Source organism: Triturus cristatus, chromosome 2_2, assembly GCF_964204655.1.
Source record: "Triturus cristatus chromosome 2_2, aTriCri1.1, whole genome shotgun sequence".
NCBI lineage: Eukaryota > Metazoa > Chordata > Amphibia > Caudata > Salamandridae > Triturus > Triturus cristatus.
The window spans coordinates 234,348,497-234,353,889 of record NC_140582.1 but is presented as its reverse complement, the minus strand read 5'-3'; the positions used below and the strand labels follow the sequence as shown (position 1 = coordinate 234,353,889).

The 5,393-nt window shown below is 46.6% G+C and overlaps 1 pseudogene; it reads right to left on the bottom strand.

Annotated features, from left to right (window-relative positions):
• Window positions 1–2,814: 2,814 nt before the first annotated feature.
• LOC146862090 (ribosomal protein S6 kinase beta-2 pseudogene) lies at window positions 2,815–3,713 on the bottom strand (annotated as a pseudogene).
• Window positions 3,714–5,393: the final 1,680 nt, after the last annotated feature.

Genomic DNA, 5,393 nt, shown 5'->3' with positions numbered 1-5,393 from the left:
ACATGGCTGCTCAGGAGGCAGGAAACAGGGCGTTTATCGCTTGGACGATCCTGTCCCATTTTTAGCTCGCCGCTAGTGTGTTCTGCGGGAAGCCCTGAGATACTGGGCAGTTTGCCTCCTGGTGGCCCTAATGACAGTATTATCCTCGAGGCTGCCACTCCCAAAGTTGCTTGTGCCATCCTTATGTGCCTTCCTATAAGTGTGCCCAACAAGCATAAATTGCCTTTCGTTATCATGACAGAGCGTCAGTATTCTGCTGAGGACGCATACGAACTGGACATCCCGGATGACCTCCCCTTCTTTGAGGAGAATCTGGTAGAGACCCTAGATGCCGCAGTGACACAGTCTGCAAACCGGGCCCTAGCAGCTGCCCTCCAGCCTTTTACTAGTCATCTGCAGTGGTATAGCCTAAATTCCACCCTCCCCACCTGTCCCTGCCCACACGGTTAATGATTTGCTCTCCAGTGACTGGCCCCACATTTCGATTATGACCCACATCTCCCGAGCCTTTACCTCTGATCACGCATACTCCACATGCGTCATATCACCAGAGGAGGTAATTCCCATGCCTTCCACCTCACATGACCCAGACTCTGACCCCCCCTCATCCCCCAGCCGAAATCGAGGACCTTACCCCTCCACCCCAGAAACGTTTGAGGGCCCAAAATGACTATGCACACCCCTCTACTTCCTCACATGCCCCTCCGCCCTGACTGACTTCCCTGGACTTTGACCCAGATGCTATCATCCAACCTCACTCCTCAGCCTGGTCCCTCCTTTCTTCTGTCGCAGTCAATGTCCACAAACATGTCAGGAAAGGATTTGATAAAGAGGTGCACAATAGGTTGCGCTCAGAGTGGCCACGGTCCAACCTAATTGACAAAGTCACAGAAACCCCAGACCTAGACCCTAATTTGGCAACCTTTTTAAAACGTTTATCCGAAGACCCCAAGACGGGGATTTACAGGTCGTGGAAAACCTGTCATGTTAACGTCCTCGACTTGACAGGCCCATATGCAAAATTTTGGAAATGGCAGTATCAGCTAAAGATACGCTTCTCCTATTGAACGTGTCACATTGGCGGGTTGGACCCAAAGAGCGCTTCGCATGCTGGGAATTGCTCCCTGTCAGCCTAGCAACGTACAGCCAATCTCATCGGCAAAGATCCCAAACTAGGGGAACTGGCCAATGCAGAGACGGTCCAAAGACGAATGGACTCCTCTTCGGAGAAAGATTTGTTAGAGATACCGGCAAAATATGTGCAAACCTTTAGAGCGCTCGACGAAGTGCAGTCCTTGCTGCACAAAGTGTACTGAAACCAATGTCTTTTTAGGTGGATCGGCCAATACAGAGGGCATTTTACCAGCCATCCGTATACATCAGGGCCTTTCAGAACATATCAAAGGGGAAGCAGCTCCCACGATGCAGAGGCACGCCCCAACTTCTATCCTTCCAGAAGCCGTGAAGAGTGATATCGTTACTACAGAGGTCCTACATAGGACAAAGAAATTTAAACACCTCTTCAGGTGCCTCAGGTAAGATTGCTTTCCCCTTCATACATTCAGCTGGGGATCAGTACACAACACTTCCTCCCTAAGTGGAAGTCAATTATCCAGGACCTGTGGGTTCCAGAAACACCCCACCAACCCATCTCAAACAACCTCTCCTTTTTCCCCTGTCATGATTTAGCTTTTGTTCAAGACGAACTGACCCAACTATGTAAGAAAGGGGCAAGCTGCAGTTGCCACCGTGACGCCACAGGGTTTTGCAGCAATATCTTCATGGTCCCCATCTATTAATCTCAATTTTGCTAGATTCCAAAAAGACCCCAAATGCATTCATAAGTTTCTGCAGGCCAGTGGGTGTCCTAGATAGTAGGACAGTGCTGTTGCATATAACAACACAGGACGGGCCAGCCCAAACGCTGGCCACATCAGCCTGCAGAGCTTGAAAGGTACCATCGACCCCATTAATAAAGAGATAAAACAAAAATGGTGACAATACATAGCCCTGTCTAATTCCCCTCTTTACTCCGAATGGGTGGGAGGAGACATTCTCCCTTCGGGCAATGCAGGACCTTGAATGACAAGTTTTCGTACAACTGTGCAAGAAAGCAAATCATCTCCTCTGGGGCACCAAGGGGGATCAAGGTTGACCACAAAATTGAGGGGTCAATCAAGTTTCAATTCACTGCTTAAATCAGCAAACAAAGATAAAGAGATCCTACCTTGGCCCTGGTATACTTTACAATCTGTAACTCCAGATCCACACATTGCCACCTATATCCAAACTGTACCTCTGATAGAATAGTTATCCAGTGCCTATTCCTCTAGTCTCATTAGAAGTATTTATTTTGCTCATCATCTTTGCTGATGAATTTAGGAAGCAAATAGGGCGATAACATTTGAGGTCTGATTTGTCTCCCTTCTTAAAGATGGGAACTATAATTGAGACTGCCTAGGTGGAAGAGATCGTGCATTCAGCAGCCACATTGAACATCCTTGTCAAGATAGGGTCCGTAGATCCTCCAATGCTTTAAACGCATCGACTGATACCCTGTCGGGACCTGGTGCTTTCCCACCTGCACTTTGTTCTTGGCAAGGAGAACCTACTCAAGTGTAATCTCTATTGGGAGATAATTTCTATACAACTTCCTCTCATCCATGGCTGGCCAGCTAACTTCTTGATTGAAATAAAAAATGCCCGAAAAGTATGCCACCCACGATTCACAGGAGACAAAAGAATTGAGCTCCAGAATAGAATCACTTTTTAAAAGAGAGGAATTAATCATACTCCAGAACAACTTTGTGTCTTTCATCTCAGCAGCCTTTTTTTTCCATCAAGGCCTCTGTAATGAAAATAAAGAAACATAGGCATCCATAGCAGATCTCCTGAAATTAATATATTTTGGCTGCCCATAATTGGTTGGGTGTACGTGTTCAGTTGTCCGTTTCCCACCAGAGATCCTAAGAGCATGTCGTACATGAGCCCTCCGAGGCTACACCAGTCTCCAGCCCGATTGCGTCCAGCATGAACAAAAATCTCCCACAGAAAGTGTGGGAGATGGCCCCATCATGGATGGACTTCTTGCACAGCCCAAAGTCTGTCGGCTTCACATGGCCATGATTGCTCAGCATGATGTTCTCTAGCTTCAGGTCTTGGTAACTGAAGCTGTGAGAGTGCAGATGACCCAGAGCAAATGTGATCTTGCCCAGGTAAAAACAAGCTGTGTCTTCCAGGAATATTCCTTCCCACTCCAGTTGCATGAATAATTCCCCATTGCTCAAGCACTCCAAGATGAGGTAGAGTTTCACTCTGGTCTGAAAGGCATAGATGAGATCCACGATGAAGGGGTGTTTGATCTCCTCCAGGATGTTCCGTTCTGCTTTGGTGCGAGTTGTGCCTTTTGCGTTGCAGATTGTGTTTGCCTTCTTTAACACTTTTATGGCAAATACTTTTCCATTGTTTGATCCCTGTACTTTACGAACTTGAAACACCTTTCCATAGCCACCTTTTCCCAGGGCGCGTAGCAGCTCAAAGCTGTGTGTACCAATGTCTTCCGTCCCATGGTTCACAGTGCTTTCTGAAATCTCAATCTCTTCACAAGCACTCACTGACTGCAGCTCACTCCCCTTCTGCTCACAGTCCAGTTCCAGATCCTCAGAATCGCTGACCCCCTCCGTTTCCAGGTCCAGATCGAAAACCCTGGCCATGCCTGTGTCAGCCAGTCCTCCCCGGAAATGCCGCCACTCCACCGCTCTCCTGGATCAGCATTACCTGTGGGACCGCAAAGCTCTCCGGTAGCACCTCATCTCAGCATCCTGAAGCAATTCTGAACAGGCCCCTTCCTTTAACAGCTTCTTCCTTGCTGTTAATACCTGATTATAGTTCTTACGCAGAAGCTTAATAACTGAATGGTCCATGTAGGAGCAGTGCAAGGCTGATTTTAAAAGCTTGGAAGCCTCGTTTCTAGAACTTGGGGTTCGTGTGAGTAAAGAGCTTAATGTCCAGGTAATCTGAGCAAAGGTGGACAGTAACTTATCGTAATCCACCACCTTCTCTAAACAACAACTGAACTCCACTGAGTTTTAACTTACTAGTTGTTGTAGCACCCTGCAGTGGTATATTCCTGTCCATTTCACATGGACACCATTAGGCCTAACTGGGGCAATGTTTGCTACACAGTCAGACTCTTTGGCACTTTTAACCCAAAAGGCCATTGACAAGACTAGTGGGTTATGGTCACTCATTGATGTTGGAATAATGGAAGGTGATGAGACCAAATCCTTTGCGGAAGAGGAGAGCAAAACATGGTTAATAATGGTGTGGGCATCTCTGCAAATAAAAGGGGGAATCTGCTTCTCTTTATCTGTGCATCTACTTTCCAGCAAAAGAAGGTCATGTTTAAAAATTAGTGGATTCAATGCATTCCCATAGTCATTGTGTGGGAAATGTGGAGTAGCGACCCCCTCTACATTGGCAATCCTGCATATCCGCTTTGTTGGCATGGACATACCTGGATATTAAAATAACCTGCCCATAACATATAGAAACTAGAATGGATTGGGCACAGGAAAACTTCCAACGCTGCATCAAGGGCATGTACCACATGCCCTTGATGCAAAGTACCACAGTTCTGCAGGAGGAGTCAAATACATTATGATAAAAGTTGACCACCACTAAATCTGGGCCACCCTTATATGACAACCAAATAAACTGGGAATTGGGTGAGGGAAGCACCAGCCTTCTAGTGATAACAGGTAGCTTATTCGATATTAGGATCTGTTAAGTCCCTTTGGCCCACCCTACTGGAGATGGTATGGCACCCAAAAAGTGGAAAGCAAAACCCTCAACATGAATTGGGTCCACACACCAAGTTTTCTGAATGCAGATAACATCAAAGTAATATAGAGCCAATCTGCAGAATCCAACTTATTTTGAAGCCCTCATACATTTAGCAAATTGGCATGCTCCTTCATTAGCCTGTCAGTTAGCCCCCGGGGATAACTCATTGCTAATGACTAGGTTAACATTCACTGTTGGCTGATGGGCAATAACAATGGCAGGACCCACAATTTGGAATGTACATAACGGGTCACGATTTATTGGCCCTATAACCTGATCCATCAGTTTGTCTGTTCAATGGTCCATGATGCTGGAAGGAAAAAGTTCCTCCGTAGCAGAGTCAATCGTTGTCCTGTAGGGAACTCAATGCATGAAACCTGTAGGACAAGGAAATATAAGGGGTGTGGGATGTCTTAATGGCAGTCTGCGGCTGATTATTTGATTTTAAAAAGAGTGGCATTGGGGCAGGGCGTAGGTGTCGAAAGAAGTAGCCCGATTTGAGAAGTGCAATATTCCCGGCTAATGGAATACTTGATGCCGACCTTGAC